Raw genomic sequence first — 12378 nt, forward strand, 5'->3', positions numbered from 1 at the left:
ACCCTACCCTAGGTACATAGCTTCATCAGTGGGTGGGAGGTAAAATTCCCTGCTCTCAGCCCCTAGTCCGGGCTGGTCATAGTTAGGACGACAAGGGATCGCATTAAGTCCAGAGCCTCGCTTAAAGGCAAGGTTTGGCCCGAGAGAAGAGAGCACGTGGAGTATGGCGAGAGGGAGACTCCTTGGCCGAACTCACATGATGCTGACTTCAAGGATTCAGAGCACGTGTCCGGAGAAGGTTCCGGCTCCATGATGGCTGTCAGTGACACTACTTCCCCCGGCTCTCCCACAATGGGCCTAGTGGCCGCAGATAGTCCGGCAAGCTTAGGGAGCCCGTCTTCGGACCTGACGATACGCTCTAGATCTAAGGCCAGAGCGGAGATTAAGGGCGCGAATCCTTGGAAGATCAAGTCTTCTCGGATATCAGCGACACAGTCTAGATTTCCAAAGCTAATCTGGTGCCCTGGGGCGTAGCTATCGATCTGCTCTAGATGGCCAAGCGAGTTGGCCCGCAATGCGAAGCCACCGAACACAAAGATCTAGCCGGGGAGGAAAACCTCCCCTAGGGCAGCATTGCTGTAGATGATTGCTGGATCCACCGAACCTTCTGGTGATGACGCAGCGGAACTCTCAATGAAAGCACCAATGTCGGTGTCAAAACCGGCGGATCTCGGGTAGGGGGTCCCAAACTGTGCGTCTAAGGTCGATGGTAACAGGAGGCAGGGGACACGATGTTTTACCCAGGTTCAGGCCCTCTTGATGGAGGTAATACCCTACGTCCTGCTTGATTGATATTGATGAGTATGAGGATTACAAGAGTTGGTCTACCACGAGATCGTTGTGGCTAAAACCCTAGAAGTCTAGCATGTATGATTATGATTATGATTACCTCTATGGACTAAACCCTCTGGTTTATATAGACATCGGAGAGGACTAGGGTTGTACAAAGTCGGTTACAGAGAAAGGAATCTTCATATCCGACCGCCAGGCTTGCCATCCACGCTAAGGAGAGTCCCATCACTACAAAAAAAGACACATTTGTGTCATTTTGGGCCGAACAAATTTTTTTCTGTCATACATATGACACTTCTATGACGATAATTGTGACAAAACCCGGTATCATCACAGATGTGGTGGGCTCCTACTTCTATGACAAAAAATCATGACAGAAAATGGGCTTTTCGTCCTGGGCGGGCCGGAGACGCAGCTGCATGACATTCTTTGGGCCGTCCATGACGGAAAAAACCATGGTAGAAGCGAAGGGGAGGAAAATTTCGGGGAGTTCCCGGTTACGGTGGGAGGTCGGGGGCCGAGCGATGCGCGCTTCTCTCATACACGTACGCGCGTGTGTGCGAGGCGTTGGCTCTAACTGAACCCAAGCGAGGCTTTGGGCTCTAACTGAACCCGAGCGATTGCACTGCAGGCTACGCGTTACTGAACCCGAGCGATTGATCGATGGCTGTTAACTGAACCCGATCGAGCAATTCCTTCGCTACTGCTGCTAACTGAAGCCGATCGATGCTACCTCTGGATGAACAGTGAGCGATGCAGGGGGGTTTGGATGAACAGTTCCTGGTGGGGGTGGATGAACAGGACCCCGTGGTGTTGCCTCTGGATGAACAGGAGCCCGATCGATCGGGCCGTTTGGGGCTGGATGAACAGGACCCCATGGAGGGCTGGATGAACAGGACCACCCCATGGAGGGCAGGATGAAGAGCAGACGGTGGAGGGCAGGATGAACAGTAGCCCGTGGAGGGGTGGTTGAACAGGAGCCCGTGGAGAGGGCTGGTTGAACAGTAGCTGGTGGAGTAGCGCGCGATGGAGGCTGGATGAACAGGAGCCCATGGATGAACATTCACAGGTGGAGGCTGGAGGAGGTCGACGGTGGATGAACAGTAGCTCATGGAGGCTGGAGGGGGTCGACGGTGGAGATGAACAATATCCCGTGGAGTCCCGTTTTGCGGTACGCCACACCCCTCCCGATGAACAGGACCCCCGTTTCGACTGTAGCGCTCCAACACAAGTCCGTTTCCTCCGTTTTGCGGTACGCCACACCCCTCCCGATGAACAGGACCCCCGTTTCGACCGTAGGAGGTCTGTTTGCTCCGTTTTGCGATACAGCAGACCCCTCCCGATCAACAGGATCCCGTTTTGAACGTGGCCGGTCGAACACAAGGCCGTTTTCTCCGTTCTGCGGTACACCAGGCCTTGTTTCCATCGTCTGTTCCATCCAAGCCCTCCTGATGAACACGACGCATTCCGTTGCCTCCCCATGAACACGACGACGACGCTGTTTCTCCGTTCCGACCCAGCCATGTACACGAGCCCTGTCCGTACATATGCGCGAGTAGGCGTTCGAGACCCCGCCCGTATGTACACATACGTGGCCGTATTTTCTTTCTTGCACCCTAGCCGCTGTACATATGTGTACATGCTACGTGTGCGCCTCTACTACGACACGTGCGCGCCTCTACATCCACCAGTATATATGTACGTACACGTTTGCGACCAGAATGACAACGCTACATATGCTTCGACCAGGTGGGTCTCGACTGTCAGGCACTTCCCTGCGTGCGAAGATGTAGCTGGTGGGTCCCAGCAGTCAGGGGCAAACGTTTTTGTCGAGAAATACGGTGGCCCGTCCGGTGGGTCCCTGCTGTCAGGTGGAGGAATAATTATTTTGCACGTAGTAAGGAGGCACTTCCTTGCTACGGCCGTGGACCCAGCTGTCAGCCTCTCCACGTACAGTGCATGTCCGATGGAAGCCGTTCCTTGACCACGTTGACCACGCCGCGCCGAGAGCACCAGGGCAGTGGATGACGGCGAGGCCTAGGAAGGGGACGACACGGAGCCGGGGAAGACGCGGCAGGGGATGCCCACGCGTAGAGGAGTACGAGGGTTCACTGGTTCACTGTGGTGTGAGGCTGCCGTCGCCGTAGAATAACAGGGGGTGTGGGTGGGTAGAGGGATGGCCTGGCCAGCGGTGGGAGTAGTAGGGGGCGGTGAGGCCTCTGCCGCATCGCAACCGGCCATGGGAGGCAGGAGCATGAGGCACGACCGGCGCTGGTTTGGGCGGCTGGATCAAGAAGACCAGAGGTTGAAGAAGCACTACGGCCGTTGGATGGACATCGTACGGTCACTAGAGCTAGAATCGTGCATATTGACTAAGTTGACAAAGCCCTCCGTCCCTGTCAACTTAGTAGGCCCACAAGTCAGCCTCCCACCAAGATGGGTCCTAGCTAGCAGGGGGTATTCATTTTTTTGTGCGTAATAAGGAGGCACTTCCAGTGGGTCCGAGCTGACAGCAGGGGGAACGTTTTTTTCGTGAAATACGGTGGCCCGTCGGGTGGGTCCCAGCAGTCAGGGGAAAACATTTTTTCGCGATATACTGGTGGTCGTCCGATGGGTCCCTGCTGTCAGGTGGAGGAATAATTATTTTCCGCTTAATAAGGAGGCACTTCCTTGCGGCTGCCGTGGACCCAGCTGTCAGCCTCTCCACATATAGTATTCTTCCGATGGAATTCGGTCATTGACCACATTAACCACGCCGCGCCGACAGCACCACGGCGGTGGACGACGGCGAGGCCTAGGAAGGGGACGACGCGGAGCCGGGGAAGACGCGGCAGTGGATGCCCACACGGAGAGGAGTACGAGGGTTCACTGGTTCGGCTGCGCTGCCGTCGCTGCAGAATAACACGGGGTTTGGGTGAGTGGAGTGGAGGGATGGCCTGGCCAGCGGTGGGAGTAGTATGGGGGCGGTGAGGCCTCCGCGGCAGCACAGCCGGCCACGGGAGGCAGGAGCAGGCGGCACGACCAGCGCTGCTTTAGGCAGCTGGAGCAAGAAAAGACCAGAGGTTGAAGAAGCACTACGGCCGTTGGATGGACATCGTACGGTCAGTCGAGCTAGAATCATGCATATTGACTAAGTTGACAAAGCCCTTCGTCCTCGTCAACTTAGTAGGCCCACTATACTGGGTCCCAGCTAGCAGGGGGAGTATTCATTTTTTTGTGCGTAATAAGGAGGCACTTCCTTGCGTGCGAAGATATAGCTGGTGGGTCCGAGCTGTCAACGGCGGTAACGTTTTTTTCGCGAAATACAGAGGCCGTTTCGGTGGGTCCCAATTATTTTGCGCGTAATAAGGAGGCATTTCCTTGTGTGCGACCGTGGACCCAGCTGTCAGCCTCTCCACGTACAGTCCACTTCGGATGCATGTCGGTCGTTGACCACGCTGACCATGCCACGCCGAGAGCACCAGGGCGGTGGAGGACGGCGAGGCCTAGGAAGGGAATGACACGGAGATAGGGAAGACTCGGTCGTTGTTTTTGTTTCCCACGCGGAGGGGAGTACGACTGTACGAGGGTTTACTGGTTCGTCTGCCGTCGCCAGAGAATAACAGCAGGTGTGGGTGAGTAGAGGGATGGCTAGGCCAGCGATGGGAGTACGGTGGGGCGGTGAGGCCTGCGCGGCAGCACAGCCGGCCGCGGGGAGGAGGGAGCAAGCAGTCCCGCCGGTGCTTGTTTGAGCGGCTGGAGCAGGAAGAGCAGAGATTGAAGAAGCACGACGGCCGTTGGATGGACATCCAACAGTATACAGGCCATCTGTGGAAAGCCTCAAATCTATGGAAAACAACATACAACCCATCTTCCATTATTTCAAATAATTTACAGCCCATTTGCTAATGCTTACGGGTTTTTTTGGAGCCCATATTCTTTATGTTAGCATTACAGCCCATATTGTGGCCACGGTTAAAAAATTATACAAAATTTTGCATATGTCGGTGCGGTCTGAACTGTTTTTAATCTTGAAATTTCGAGTCACATTCAGACTAATTTTAAAAATAAATGTATATCAATATAAACTCCAATAAATTGTCCATGCATAAAAATCAATGCAATTTAAAATCTTGAAATGAAAAAAAAGATATTTGAAAATAATTGCCGGTTTGATGTGCTTTAAAAATGTACAGCCCATTTCTCATTACTGATAGGCCATTTTCTTGGCCAGCCGAATGAAGCTCTCCTCGTCTTGAAAGTTTTGCAGTCCAACAGGCCTGATAAAGCGACTTACTTGACAAATCACAAAAGAACTGGGCTAGCCATTATCAGAAAGAAAGAAAAACTACTGGGCTGGTCTGTGGTAAACATAAAAGAGAAGGCTATCTAGACAGGCCAGAGTGTCCCACACAGCCCAGTTGACACCCTACTTCCGTCTCAAAAACAAATTAGATAAATGCCACTCCAATTATGGCGATTCATAAAAATGCCACTGCAATTTCCAAACTTTGAAAAATGTCACTGCAATTTTTGCAAACTTTGAAAAACGCCACTGTAGTTTGCAAACTTTGAGAAACGCCACTCCAGACTTTGAAAAATGCCACTAGAAATGGCATGAAATGGCATTTTTCAAAGTTTGGAAATTGCAGTGGCATTTCTCGGATACACCAGATTTGAGTGGCATTTATCAAATTAACCCAAAACAAAAATAGTTGGGCGAGCTGCTAGGTCCCTGGTGTCAGTCGCTCGTTGTGCAATTCTCTCGTTTATTGACTACGTTGACAATGGCATGGGACCCAAATGTCAGAAATCCACTAGGAGGAGCCATTTTTTATTGGCTTGAAATAAGGAGGCACTTGCTTGCGTACTGCCATGACCTTGGCGGGTCCCTGCAGTCATCCTCTCCACGTACAGTACCAGTTAGTCGTGCTTCAAAACTGATCGGCACGCCATTAAAAAAATAAAGGTCGATAACTAATGCGGCACCTCGGGCCAACGCGGCCAGATCGCATTTTGCACGAGAAATTACACACCATGTTTCGTTGACATGTGGTCCCGTTCCAACATATCAGTGAGACTACAGCGAGTAGTAGGAGTATTTCCGAATGGACGTGTAGGCCGGGGCGCCTCTTCGTGAACCGTGGCAAACTCGCAACCGTCCACCGACTCTTCGCCTTTCCCTCTCGATTTGGAACTGCTGTCGCACGCTCTTCCTCTCCCTCCTCCATTTTCCTTCAGCCCTTCACTCTTTCTTCTGCCATTGTTCGATCGTCTTCTCCATGGAGGGAACAGGCCGGAAACTACCCCGTTATTCTTGCCCCGATCTGAAATATGACGTGGTGGAGGAACTCATTGATCAGTGCGACGTCATCACCTCGGCTAGCATGGCAGGTTCGTTGAAGCCCATTCTCGACTCAACTAATAACATCATTACAAAGAACCCAAGAGTCAAGGAGCGGTTTGATCTCCCCTATCTTCTTCGCCGTGACCCTAATGACTGGTGCCAGCATGACGGAGGCCTCGCCCTGTGCCAGTTGATGCCGCTTGATAATGATACATATGATGTTAAGATGCCATCGCTTGAGGGCAAGGCTTGGGCAGGAGCAAATGGAGATTGGGTTATTTACATTGGGTCCAACTGCGAGTGGGAACTTGTGAATGTCTACACTCGTGACCAGGTTCCACTTCCAAAAATCTCAGCACACTGCCCAGAGGTTGAGCACACCGGTATTGTACGCACGTTCAAATAAGATCATTGTGACTGTCTTCTACGAAAGATAGCAATTTGTCGAGTTCCCAACCGCTCTTGGAATTACAACAACTATCAAGTTGTTTCTATCTTCGACAAGCTTGTTGCCGTCCTTTGTGGTTCGACTCGATGGACATTGCTCAAAAATCAGTTTCTGTACACGGATGAGTACTGTGATGCAATTCAATACGAGGGCCTTGTGTTTGCTGCCACCACTAGTGGCACTGTTTTTGCATGGGATCCTCATAGTTTCGGTACGTTTGTCTTCCACTGTAACTATAATTGTTTCATCCACATGCATGCGTGTTAGCAAGTTTCCCTTTACTAATTAACCTTCTTCTTGTGTTTCCAAGGTCCTGTGAACATCCCACCACCTGTACTTGAAAATTTTTATAACCAAGGGGGAGATGACGATGCTGATGATCACGACCATGAGGACAAGCAGCGCCCATATACTCTGTGGCGCCTGGCAACTAATTCCGATGGATCACCTCTTCTTGTGTGTATACAGCCCACTGATGATGTTACTGCTAAGGAAGCAGGTGTAGTCTCCCATGGTCGTACTCTCCGGACCTATTCCAACACCCGTTGCATGGTATTCGGGATGGATACTAGTGTGCTAGCGCCAACTCCTTCTCCCTGGTACAGAATTAATAGTCTTAGAGAAAACTCGCTCTTCCTTGGACAAAACTATCCGATGATGGTGAAAGGCGATCCAACTGCTATTGACACAACATTAACAGTACCATTTATGAGAAGCAACTATGTCTATACCTCAGACATTTGGGTGGTTCCCTACCCTGGTACTGATATAGTAGGCCGTTTCAGCCTGGATGATCAGTCTTGCGTTGGTTTCCAGATCGACAATCGATGGCCCGTCCCAGAGAATCACTTGTGGTTCAAAGCAAGTGTTTCCAACGCCGAGGAATGGTTGAGTTGAAGTTCATTTCATTGCTTGTTATTTGTTGTGTGGTGAAAACTTTAGTATTTATAATGTATCCTCGTTGTCGATGTGGGTTGATGACTTGTTGTATGTAATAAAATGATATGCGTGTGATAAACTTACTAAATTTATGAATGGCTTTCGAGTCGCTTCTCTAAATTTGTACTAGCTTCATATGCTTCGCGCGGTGGGCGGGTGTTTTTACTGTAGCCATATGTTAATGTGTTCGCTATACGTAACCAGCACCTCGAATCCTCGATACTAGTACTATATAGTAGGAGTAAGTAGTAGGAGTAGTAGGGTGGCATGGGCCAGAACAAGCATTCACGTCCAGGAGTACGGCACACGCCACCACCACGACATCCATCTAACACCATATTATTTCTTGGAGTCCGTGCTAGAGCAATCTCTTCAACCTCGTCGTTTCTCTAACTTCAGCCATCGCGCGGCGAGCGAGGTGGGGGTTTGCCAATAGTCGGTTTCCTTAACTGCGGTCCCACTTGTAAGGCCAACTCCAACGCACGACCCCAAACGCACCTTTGTTTTGCACGAAATCCAACGATAATTTTGACTAGAAAAGCAAGACCAAAGAAAACAAGAACCACAAGAATACATTTTACTACTCCTGTAAGTTGGATTAGTGCCTTCTCGATGCATTCATTGTTGATCTATGGAGGCTCGATCTTGCGTCTGTGCTAGCTAAAAGTGATAGAACATCTACTAAATTGCGCTCTATCAATATATGGATGTACTCTTCTTCCCAATACAAAAGCTTGCATCCATTCTACTCCCTCCGTTGCACAATACATGCCTTATATTTGTCAAAATATATATGTATCTAGACATGTCTTAGTATATAGGTGCATCCATTTTTGGACAAATGGAAGTCGAGTATTTTGGAACGGAGGGAGTACACAATAAAATTTTGAAGTTAGCACGACTAGTCTAATCCGAGAGCAGAACAGAAGATTTGGTCGGGTTCTTCCTCCTTTTGCCGACACGTGGGACATCCAGCATCCATGTCGTGTCATGAAAGAAAATAGAGTGGTAGTTGAAGCCACGAGATGTGCATCTTGGGTTAAACTGTAAATAGAATCTTACTACTCTTGAGTAACTCCAAAAGCAGCCACCGAAAATCTTTATTGGATTTGTTTTTCATCACCAGCACGTCGAGGTGAAAGATGTGCAGGTTCAGTGGGTCCTCTTGCGTTTTCACTAACATGTGGGGCCGCATGTGAGCAAACAGACGATGGGCTCCGCGCGTCCGCTGGCTGGCTGAGAAGAGAGATAGAGGAGGGCTGAGCACAGACTGCAGGAAATTTGTTCTACGTACCTCGATATAGGCTCGATATAGTGGGGTGGCATGGGCCATAACTAGCATTCACGTCTAGCAGTACGGCACACGCCACCCACATGAGTCCCATCCGACACCAATTTTCTTGGAGTCCGTGCTACAGCCATCTCTTCTCCCTCCTGTTTTCTCAGCCATCGCGCGGTGGGCGGGGTGGGGGTTTGCCGATAGTCGGTTTGCTCAACTGCGGTCCCACTTGTAAGTGAAAATGCAACACCGCACGCATTCCCGCTTGAGCGGCGTGCCGGACCAACCGTGTGGGGGTGCGACGCGAACACGGCAGGCTTTTCCTTTTGAACTCGTAACTTGTAAAATTTGGTTCTGCTCCATGGCGCGACCGATATATAGAAAATAACGATTTTTCCTAGAGTAATGAGAATTTTGGTTCTGGCACCGTTCATGCATGGAGTACGTACGAAAATTAAGGTAAGATAATTGATGTAGTATCATATACTACTACATGGATTTGATGGAAAGATAAAAATACATACGAATCCATCAACGTTCAACGACATCCTCATGCCCTAGTGCGCCGGGTCACCAACCGACGTGTGAGGAGCAGCGGCGTTGGTGGCGAGCTCAACGTGATTCTGAACAGTGCCGTCCAAGGTTGCCCTGCGCTCCAAGAAGGCCAGCATCCTATCATCCTCCTCTTGCATGTAGTAGTCCTTGTGGACGATTTGCGCGTAGACATGGGTGATTATGTCGATGGTGTCTTGCTATGCCAGGCGCTGCGTGGCGAGCGCGACCTCGAGGTGGACATTCTCCGGCGCGACGGCGGGCAGTCGCAGGGCCACCAGTGCGTCGAAGAGGTTGTTACCATAGTGGCCGTTGAGGGTGGCGGGCATCGCAGAGCCTGGGGGCGTCGGCTGGAGGCTTACGTCAAAGTCGTCCGCAAGCTTGTTGACGACGGTGAACTTGTCGAGGAAACCGACGAGGACCTCGTCGAACAAGGAGACGAAGTTGTCGTCCAAGCGGCCCCTCACCCTGGCGGCCTCAAGCAATACTACCTAGAGACGTTCCTCGGTGCCGGGCCGCAGGACGGCATCGTGGACCATCTGGCACAGCCGGCTGATGCTCGCGCTCATCGCCTTCATGGTTCTAGCGTAGCTTCTAGTCAACTGATCTTGCGATTCGAGTTATCACTCAGCCCTTGGTTAGCGTGCGTAGGTGCATAGGATTTCATACTACTCCTCGGCCCTCTACTGCACCTTCCTTTGGTTGTATGATAGGTGGGCGAGCCACCCCCTGGGGCCACGTGTCATTCACCCAAAGGCAGTTGTCGTAAGTCAATGAAGCTGCGTCCCCCTCCGTGCCGGTGCAGTATAGTCATCTCACCGGACCTCTATTTGGGGCCAAACGAGAGAAGTTTGATGTTTACTGGTTTATTTGTCCCCTTTGCATTTTGTGCCAAGTTTTGACCTTTGATTTAACTAATAAAATGTTAATGTTGTGTAAGTCACCTTACGAAAACCAAATAATCCCAAAATACTTAGGCACAGTGCATTAACTCCCTCCTTGTTTCTTATTTCGTGACATATCAACCAATGAGAGATGTGGTCCATGCATGCTTTCAATGACTTGAGACTACCAAACATGACATGCAGTGTTTGGTTCATTGCATGTAATCCTATTAGTACTCTAGTTAGGAGTAGCAAAAAAACATTAAGTTCTCTTGCTGATAGGAATAAAACACCATGTATTTATTTACAAAGGGAGTAGTACATTTTTGGTGACATGCATTACTAGATATTGCTAGTCAAATACTAAAATCCAGATGGACGTGGCAGTACTCCTAAATCCAGATGGTGGTGCTACTAGTACTAGTAGTAGTACTACCAATGTAGCACTCTGTAGTAGGAGTACTAGCACTGTACTACCCATTGGTCAAATTATTACGTGCTGCTCCTCACAGTGAAGTGACAAGACCCTGCGCCGGAGATGACACCTGAGTATAGGCGCCGTGTTTGGCATACCATAGTCAGCCTCACCGTCTGCAGTCACTATCGTCATGGCTGTAGAGCTAGCCTGCTTACAACTAGCCATGTTCGACATAATTTCCCGTGCGTAGATGCCCGTGCATTGCACTGAACACCAAGATTGGGGTGGATGGCTCTGGCAGCGGCCATCGCGCCAGATTTTTCCACGGCCTTCTACTTGTAGATGTGGTGGGGAGGAGATGAGGCTGATTGTGAGAGACAAGGAGCTGTTTGTAAATAGGGAACAACTGCGGGCATCTTTTTGCAAAAATGGAGAAGCTTGGTTTGTATGCGTCAGATCTAGATCCGACGGCTATTGGTGAAAGATGGGAGGCACAACGTCATCACGAACTCAGGACCTGTTTGATTCGCAGGATTTTGAAAACGCAGGAATAGGACACGGCAATATTACAAGTTTCAAACTGATATTACAAATGTTAGGAGTAATGGTGCACCTACGAAGAGGGAATTACTAGGAAGTTTACGTAAGAACTTTCATTACTTTAGGTGGATGCAGCATTATCGTAGAAACTAAAATCCACCACCCTGACAAGTCACTAATGGGCAAATAAGTTTTCGAGTCTCTGTCCACTTGATGTTTCAAAAACAAATTCATCTTCTGTGGAGAAATGAGCTCCAGCGTGTACCCGCGCGGGTGTGGGTGCACCTATTCTTTTCTTGTATGCGTACACCACCTACGTGGGGTTGTGTGAGAGAGATACAAACCTAGAGAGATATAGTGTGTGGGTTCTTGAGAGTTTTTTTGTGGGGGGGGGTCAATCAAAAAATTTAACATATACAATGTGTGTGAAATAGAGTCCTGGATATAACATATATATAGAGGGGGCGATCCACGAGGAGAGAGTGGAGGTATCATCGGCTTGAGGTGTCCATAGAATCGAAGAGAGGGATGATGTGTGTGTGTGTGCGCACGCGCGTGCGATCGATAAAGAGTGCCATCGAATTTGTGTGTGCCCATGTCAAAGATATAGAGTGGCTGGCCTACTGGAACGTGAGATGGGACATGTGCAGTTTGTCTCTGTGGCATGGATACCTACCTGCAACGCTCGACTATCGGTGTGTGGTGGGGGAAGAGGGAGGCCCAATTAACTATAGAGGTACAATGGCTGGTATATGTGTGGAGGAGGAGAGAGGCCTACCTCATGTATTAAGGAGATCGATCTACCTCATGTATTAAGGGAGATCGATCGGCATCCATGCATATGTGCAGGAGATGAATAAGGTTGGGAGAGAGACAGAGCTAGAGTGTTGGAGGGGTGGTAGTGGAGTTGCTTCTAACAAATGGTGGGATAGGCTTGCTAGACAAACAGAGGGCACGCCCGCAATATCAATAAGAGAGGAGATGGCTGCTTGTTGTCTGTGCACGTGCGTGTGAGAGACGGGTCAGAAGGCATGCACGACTGATGAGGGGGGACGATGTGGCTGTGGCAAGCAGACGTAACTACATAGGAAGATCAATCGCCCTTTGTAAGAGAAAGGAGAGACATAACTTGTGAGGTACGTCGATCGATGGGGGGTAGTTAAAGTCGATCTAGGTATATGTTGGGAGATCGATCGGTAT

Source organism: Triticum urartu, chromosome 3 (assembly GCF_003073215.2).
Source record: "Triticum urartu cultivar G1812 chromosome 3, Tu2.1, whole genome shotgun sequence".
Classification (NCBI taxonomy): Eukaryota; Viridiplantae; Streptophyta; class Magnoliopsida; order Poales; family Poaceae; genus Triticum; species Triticum urartu.